We start from the raw sequence: 9494 nt of genomic DNA on the forward strand, positions 1-9494 counted from the left end.
CCTCCAATTAAGTCATTTTTGTCATTTTTGGGCTATGGTGTCTTCACAACAATTGATTCTGGGACCTTGAATTTCATATTAGTTTGTCCAATTGCACAAATTGATAAAATAACTGAAAAGCCCCAAAAATTAATTGAAAATTAGGGATTTTAAGACCCAAATTGGGGATCTTATTCAATTTGAAATTTTCGATTGAAACCTACACCTTCCCTAGGGTTATTTGAACATGAGTAATTCAATTTTGATCTCAATTTTACCTAATTAGATCATTTGGATGCTTAATTGAATAAAATCCCAATTAAACCGAATGCAAAATACAGAATTTTTGGGTTTAATGAGGATGAAAATTCAAATTGATTTCATATTTTGAGGTAAAAAATGTAAAGGATTCGAAATTTGGGGTTAAAATTGTGAAATTGGGTCGAATTTGCAAATTTAGACCAACCAGGGTCTGTCGGGTCGATCGGATCCAACCCGACCCGACCCGAGTTGGTCATCCCCTTCACCTAGCTCAGACAATGCGTGGGAAAGGAGAAGAAAATATCAGCTCAACCCCATCTCTTCGCCGACTTAGAATTCTTATTCAGCACGTGAAAAACAGGATTGGAGCTGTCCATCCTCATCCGTTATAACTGATCGATGAGTCGGTTAGGGTGAGAACTGACTGGGGGAAGGAGAAGAAAAGGAGGGAAAACTTGTTATCACAGAAGGTGCTCGACGAAATAGAGAGAGAAAGAGAGAAATTAGGAGAGAGAGTGAGTAGAGGTCCTTCAGGCCGAGCGATCAGCGCTATTCCTACTAAAACATCACCGGCAAATTGATATCTCCGGTGAATCTCCTCACTGAAGGTCCAGAAGCGAGACTGATCAGGAAGGTCTGAAAGTTGGTCCTGATCGACGAATCCGAGGCTTTTTCGGCAAAACGGTGACCACGTGCTTGAAGAACAAGTGTAGGAGAATCATCCTAGAGCTTCCTTGTTGCTTGGAATTTCCAATCTAACCTCCGGTGAAGAAGGTAAAAATGCTTCCTACTCACACACCAACCATTCGGTGAAATTTTTCACCACAAAAAAACAAGGATTTAGCCACGGAAAATTAGCGACGAAAAATTATTCGTCGCTAATTTGCGACGAAAAATAAATTCGTTGCTAATTTGCGACGGAAAATAAATTCGTCGTTAATTGTCCCCCTCGCTACTTGTAATATACCCGCACCCCCAATTTCTCTCTCTCCCTGCTAATTCCTCATATCCTCTTCGCTGTTCTCCCTCTCTCTCCCTCTTTCATTTCTCTCGATAAACCTCTCTGCACGCGCGCAAATCAGTCTCGGTAAAGCTTTTCTGCCGGTAAGTGTTGTGGCTAATTTTGTGGCTAATTGGCGATGAAGACGGTTTGTCGTAAAACTATTCATTGTTGGATTCGAATTTTTTTTATTTTATTGACTTTTTTTTTCTCTTTTTTTTTTCCTAACTTCTAACTTCGTCGCCGGCCATGGGCGAGGTCGAGCGGCCTCGCCATGGCCGCAGTCGCTGGACCTCGCCGCGAGGTCCAACGGCCGCTATGGCGAGGCTGCTCGGCCTCGCCCAGATCTGGGTGAGGTCGAGCGACCTCGCCCATGGCCGGCGAGGTGACTTCGCCCATGGCCAGCGAGGTCCAACTCGCCGGCCTGGTCCGGTGACCAGCGAAAAATATAATGAAAAAAACAAATTTTGAAAAAAAAATTATTTAAAAAAAAAATCTTAAGTCATTTTTTTTAGGTACGTGTCCATTTGAAAGTCTCGCAGATGAAGTGAACGTTGCAATTCTCATCAAATTGAGCATTTTCTACTACAAAGATTTCAATCAAATACTTGGGTAAGTCTTCTTCACATGGTAATTTTTTCATTTTATTTCAATTTCAAAGTAATTGTTTCATCAAAAACTAAATTTTAATTTTTAGAATTTTATGGTTTTAATTAAGAATATTAAACAGTAGATATTTTACCGAGATTTTTTTATTTTTATATAGACACAATGCAAAGAGACAGAGCTTGGATGTATAATAAGAACTTACCTGGACGTCGAGGATTGACCGATGAGTTTCATACTGGGTTGGAACTATTTTTTGACTTTGCTAGTAGTAAATATGAGTTGATGGATGGAAATAAGTTAAGGTGTCCGTGTAACAAGTGCAGTAATGGTAAATTTCATGTGTGTGATAAAGTTAGATAACATGTTTGTAGATTTGGGTTTACTCCGAACTACTATAATTGGACTTGCCATGGTGAGCCATTTATATCTGATGGAGGATATCGAAGAAGTGACCAATTTTCAGTTAGGGAAGAATGTAGCTATTATGACCAATTGAACCCATACCAGAGGATGGTGATTGATGTAGCTGTTCAGAATTTTGTTTCAGAATCGAACCATGCAAGTACTAGTTTTGCTCCTAAACTTGAACAACTACCCATTAGTCATGCATCACAAATGGAAGAGATAGGAGCAACAGGTTTTGATGAGAATGTGTGTAATGGAACTTTTTCATCTAATCAGTTCTGGGAAGTGTTAAAAGCAGCAGATGAAACTTTATGGGTAGGTTGTGACAACCACACTCAGTTATCAGTGACAATAAGACTGTTATATATCAAGGCAGAGCATAATGTGTCAGAGAATTGCTTCAACTCTTTTGTTGAAGTAATACGGAAAACAATGCCTCGTGATAACATCATGCCAAGTGATTTTTACGATATGAAGAAGTTAGTGGATAATGTAGGTCTTCCAGTTGAAATGATTGATGTATGTAGTACGAGTTATATGTTATATTGGAGAGATGATGAAAATGCAGAATCTTGTAAATTCTGTAGCCAACCTAGGTACAATATTAACAAGAGGCAGGGTCGTAATTAGAAGCGTAGACCATGCAAGCAAATGTTTTATCTGCCCTTAATCCCCAGATTACAAAGGCTTTATACGTCTCAAGCCATTGTTGAACACATGACTTGACATGCAAATCATGAAACAGAAGAGGGTCTAATGTGTCATCCTTCAGATGCAGAGGTATGAAAACATTTTGATAGAACATACCCTGAGTTTGCAATAGAGCCTCAAAACATCAGGTTAGGTCTTTGTGCTGATGGATTTGCCCCATTTGGGAAATCAGGAAAAAGTTATTCATGTTGGCCAGTTATATTAACTCCGTACAATCTTCCACCCGATATGTGCATGAAGACACCTTATATGTTTTTGACATTGATCGTGACTGGCCCGCAAAACCCGAAAAAGTTGGTAGACGTTTGTATGCAACCATTGATTGAAGAGTTACAATGGCTATGGGATGAAGGTGTCGTTACGTATGATGTTTCTACTGATTAAACATTTGTAATGAAGGCTGCTCTTTTTTGGATGATAAATGACTTTCCAGCTTAGATCTTAGGAGTACAGCTGAGATCTTAGGATGTCCGATATGTTTGGAGAGATCAAAGTCATTCAGATTAAGACATGGTAAGAAGCCCAGCTATTTTGACTGTCACAGACAGTTTTTGCCGACAAATCATACATTCAGAAGGAATAAAAAAGAGTTCATCAATAATAGGATTGAAAGAACATATCCACCATTGAGGTTGACCGGTGATCAAATTTGGGAAAGAGTGTAGGACTTTCCAACTGTTGTTGAAAACCCTCATGGCATAACTATTGCGTACATAAGTACACATAAATGGACTAAACACAGTATATTTTGGGACCTACCATATTGGAAGGCCCATCTTATTCATCATAATCTTGACGTCATGCACATTGAAAAGAATGTTTTCGACAATGTCATAAATACTGTGATGGATGTCACTGGAAAAACAAAAGATAACTTGAATGCAAGAAAATATATGAGAGATATTTGTGATCGACCAACACTAGATGTGGATGCAAGCAGTAGGGGACCAAAACCAAAAGCAGTTTATACATTAGATAAGGAGCATAGACGAGTCGTTTGTCAATGGTTGAAATCTGTGCGGTTTCCTGATGGATATGCTTTGAACATCGGGAGATGTATTGATTTGAACGAATGCAAGTTGACAGGTTTAAAGAGTCATGATTGTCACATATTTATAGAAAGACTAATTCCAATAGCTTTCAAGAAACTTCTACCAGACTTTGTATGAGGCACCATTACAGAGTTAAGTAATTTCCTTTATGATATTTGCTCAACAGTGTTAAAAGCATCACACATGGAGAAACTAGAGAGAGACATTCCAATTATTCTTTGCAACTTAGAAAGGATATTTCCTCCATCATTTTTTGATTTAATGGAGCATCTCTTAGTTCACTTGCTTTATAAGGCCAAAGTTGCAGGTCCCGTCCAATTTCGATCGATGTATCCATTTGAGAGGTGAAATATTTTTTAAAATAAATTTCAAAATACTTTATTATATATTATATTCTAATAAACTTCGTTTTATTACAACCTGGTTCTTACATCATTTGAAGAAAAAAGTGAAGAATAAGGAATGTGTTGAAGCTTCAATTTGCAATGCATATATTGTGGAAGAAGTGACAATATTTGCATTATACTATTTTGAGCCGCACGTGCAGTGCAAGAGGCGGAGAGCAGGAAGAAATGATGAGGGTCCCATTGATTCCAATTGCAAATCATTCTCTATTTTCAATTATCTTGATCGAACAAGTGACGCATATAAGTTTCATTGCTTAGCAGGCGAAGAACGGCAGGCAATCCATACATATATTTTACTGAATTGTCCAAAAGTGGAGCCATACTTCGAGTAAGTGTACATTTACAAATATATGTATTGCGTTTAAAATATTTGCTAATATATAAATGCAAATTGTTAATAGGATTTTTCAAACTTCAATGTATGGACTACCACCAAATGAGTTTGACCGTTTGTGCGATGAACAATTTGCAGCATGGTTCAAAACATATGTAAGTTGCCTATGGATCAAAACCAAGTTATTAATATTTTATACATTATTTATTAAAATATATATTATTGACTTTGCGTGTGTGACCTTAGGTTCACAGTAATCATGATCAAGTTGAAGAGCAAGGATTGCTATATCATCTGTCATGGGGTCCAAAGTCAAGAGTACGAACTTGGCCAGCATATTTCATAAATGGGTATAATTTTCACACTCAAAAATATGGAATGGGAAAAGCCACAATGAATAGTGATGTGTGTGTTCGGTCATCCAATGGTAGCAGTTCAAAAGATGATTTTTATGGCTTGTTGGATGAAATCATAGAGATAGCGTACCATGGACCATTAATGCGGGTTGTGTTATTTAAGTGCATGTGGTTCAACCCCGTCAAAGGAATCAATGTGCATACGAAGTTTAATTTGGTTGAAATAAATCACAAGAAAAGGTATATGAAATATGAACCATTTGTGTTGGCACAACAAGCAATTCAAGTATATTATGCATCATATCCTAGTTTGAAATGTGACAAAGCTGATTGGTAGGCTGTATGTAAAATCAAAGCACGAAGAAAAATCGAGGAACACTAGAAGGATACGACATATCAACAAGAGGAAGTTTGTAACACGGTTGAAACTGAGGAATATAACATTCCAACTTTACGAGATCTATGTGGAGCAATGATAGATGTAGATCTAACTGAAATTCACGAATCAAATTTAGAAGATATTATAGAATCTGATTTTGAGACAGAGGATGAAGATGATGATGATGATGCTCATGAAGAAGATCAAGATCAAGACGAAGATGAAGACGAAGGTGAAGATGAAGATGAAGATAAAGATTATGATTTTCGAGACTTTTTACTAATTATGTCGTAATTATTATTATTATTATTATTATTATTGCGACATGAGTTTATTGTTGTTGTCATATTTATTATTATTGTTGTTGTCGTAATTATTACTATTGTTGTTGTTGTTGTTGTTGTTGTTGTTATTATTATTATTATTATTGTTATTGTTATTATTATTGTTATTATTATTATTATCGTTATTATTAATATCGTTATTATTATTGTTGTTGTTGATTATTATTATTGCTATTATTGTTATTATTGTTAATGAAAAGTTATTGTCGGGAAATTCGTCGCTAAATGGTGACAAGTCAAATACTATTCGTGCGCGATGACATTTGCGATATTTTATTTTCCATTGGATTTGGATCATTGCTAATTGACAAAATTAGCGATGACATTTGCGACATTTTTATTTGTTGAATGGTTAAAAGGCCGTCGCTAATTTCGTTGGAAATTTTTTTATTTGATGAATTGTTAATATGAAAGATCGTCGCCATCACTATTCCATCGCAAATTAGTGACGGATTTGAATTCGTCGCTAATTTGCAACAAAATTAGCGACGAAAATAAAGTCTCATGGCACTTGGCCGACTACTTTTATTTCCGTGGCTAATTAGCGACAGATTTAGCCACGGAATGTTCGACAGATCACAGATTTATTCACATCATATATTCAAGAAATGTTCAAACAAGGCAAAGTATGAACATTCAAGCATCAACTCAAGAACAGGCCTCAGGGTCAGCCTTTGCTTTACATGCATTCCGATCATCCCACCCACTTAATTAACTAGCATTGATTATTTAATGGTTAATGATAACGAGCTACCATTTGCATTCACAAAACGGTGACTCATATCGGTTAACCCTAAAGTCGAGTCTAAGTGATTACCACGGGCTACCCGCTAAACATGCACCAAGCCTAGATATCCATCTAGCAATCACATCTATAGCAATGAGTAAAGCATGCACTTAGGCCCATGGGCCTTATTCCTCAACCAATCAAGCAATGGAAAGTGGGCCTCATAAGAGAACCATTCATTTAGTTACAATTGCCAAATTCGTACCAATTCTGTTCAGATGTGATTAATCAACCTAATGATGTCCATATGATGCGAATCAGGTGTCTTTGGAAATGGCTGGTTTGATTGGGTCGGCTCAATTCCGGTCAAACCGGATTGAACTGTGACATCCTGAGAAATTGTCCATTTGGGATTTATAAAGTACTGAGTTTTATGAATGTGCTCGTAGCTAGTTCTCACCCGGAACTGATCATTCCTGGGATACTAACCATTAGGGAAAGGCTAGCTGGGGATTTAAAATTCGTACGACTAAGTAAAAATTCGATCGTGAATTGACCTTCGACCATAAAATCGCCGAGGTGACATTTTGAGCCATAGTAGGCCGATCCAAGGATAACTAGGGGTCAGTTCGCCACTGTCATAGTAGTGGATCGCGGGTGATTCCGCCGGACCACGAAATGAATTGACGAATAATCCTAAACCTATACCGAACGATCGTGTCCCTCGGATCTAGTGATCAATTCTCGCGATTTAAATGACAACCGAAGTCGTTGCGACCTGAATAAATTTGCACGTGACTCGATTTATTATCGGTTACAGGTCGAATATGCGAATTTCTCCAAAAAGCCGCCCGTTAGTTTGAGAAACGCTCGAGTTGCGTTTAATAAAATTTAATTATTTAATTTAGCCCAAATCGGACACCGGATAATTTGGAAGTCACAACGGGACATTAGGACGACGTTGCGGTTGGAATGTGTAATTGTGGATGTGCCCGAATCTTTCAGAAAAATTCAATTTTGGCAAGAAAATGGGAAAGTGACCATTTTACCCTTGAGAATTAATAAAGGGTTAGTTTTATGGGCAAAGGGCATTTTGGTCATTTTACCCTCAAAATTCGGAAAAGACAATTTTGCCCTTGGACTTTTTGAGAAATTACAAATATACCCTTGGATATTTTTGGTAAGATTCGATCTCGGCCGTCGGTTTCAAGATAAGATCGAATCTGGACCGTCGGATGAAAAGATTAGAGAGGGGCATTTTGGTAATTTGCCAAAAGTGGACTTTTAAAGGGATAAGTCTCTCTCTCTCTCTCTCTCTCCTCTCACTCCCTCTCTCCCCCTCCTTTCGGCTCCCCCTCCACCGTGAGCCCCCTCCCCCGCCGAACGCCGCCCATTGGTCACCCGTCGTCGCGCCGTCGCTCGGACCGCCACCGTGCCGCGCCGCTCCACTGCCCCGCCGCCTCACGCCGCCCTTTTTCTCTCCCCTCTCCCTCTCGGTCTCCCTCTCTTAGCCGTGAGCCCCACCGGCCGCCTCCCAAACCGCCATCGCCCGCCGCTCCTCCCGATCGCCGCCGATCGTCATCGCCGCCGCAAGCCGCCGTTAGATCTGGTTTTGCCGCTGCTTTCGCTCTAGCTGCGTGAGTCTAGAGTTGGGTAAGTCACGCCCTAAACCCAATTTAGGATATTGGGTATCGACGGGTAATTTTAGGTTGGAATCGGGTTTATGTGGGTGCGAAATTGTACGATTTTAGGAGTGGAATTATGTGGCGGGCCTTAGGATTGAATTCGGAAAATTTTGGTGGAATATTCGGGTCAACAGTTGGCTGTGGGTGACTGTTCATTGGACTGTGATGGGCCGATCGGGACGCAAATTGGATTTTTAGAACCGGCAATTAATTGTGAGAAAATATCGTGAAGGGCCGGAATTGATTTGACGTCATTTGGTTGGAAAAAATGGCAAATTGTGCGTTTATGTGTGTGTGAACTGTGATTTAATTGTGGTGATGAATTTGAGTGCGTGGTTGTGTAATTACATGGTTGAATATGCCTGTTGGGTACACGCTTGGGTCAGATTGATTTAATTATTAAAATTGGCCGTGTCAAATGCTGAGTGAGCATGTATTGTGAATGAATTGATGCGTGTACGGGCCACGTGTGATTGGCCAATTGAGTGTGGTAAATGCTTGTTGAGCATGTGTATGAGTAAGAAAGTGGATGTGGTATGACATGAGTTCGTGGAAATTGTGCCGTCCTGAGGCGTGTACGTTTACGCGAAATGATGCTCGGTATTACCGGAAGACTGCCAGCCTGAGGTGTGTACTTCAACACGGGTTGCGCAGTAGGTGGTAGATGTTGAGCCTGAGGCGTGTACTTCAACGCGGGCAAGAAACATGGCCTGCGGCATGTACGTTTACGCGGGCCCGGAAGTATTGTGAAAAGAGGTCGCAGTGTACCTGAGGCGTGTACTGTAACGCGGGTCACTGGCTAGGTATGTGGAAAAGAGATATTGAGAACGGAATGAGTGCATGACATGAGAAAATTGCATGCTTGTGATTGTAATGATGTGCCTGCTATGTGATAATGGTATGTGTGTGATTGTGTTTTGTGTGATTATCTGGAGGTACGTGGTAGCCTAGGTGGGGTTTAGGGGTGTACTTACTGAGATGTAGTCTCACGGTTATTTTAACCAACAATTTTCAGAACCCCGACCTGAGTCATGAATCCTTCGCCACCGCCACCAGAGCGTTTTGGAGTACCAGTGCACACCGAGTTTGAGGTTGCAGAATTTCCTATGGGTGATGGAATGACCTGGATTAAGCATACTACGAACGTTTTTGTAGAAGTAGAACTACCTCTTTGGGAATCCCATGTTTATACTGCTTGGTTCTTTCGGGATCAAGCAGGGGATGAGTTTGGGCCTGTCAGGGGTT

The sequence above is a fragment of the Syzygium oleosum genome, unplaced genomic scaffold (genome assembly GCF_021117445.2).
Source record: "Syzygium oleosum isolate NSW1041296 unplaced genomic scaffold, Sole_v2.1 Sole_v2.01, whole genome shotgun sequence".
Lineage (NCBI taxonomy): Eukaryota > Viridiplantae > Streptophyta > Magnoliopsida > Myrtales > Myrtaceae > Syzygium > Syzygium oleosum.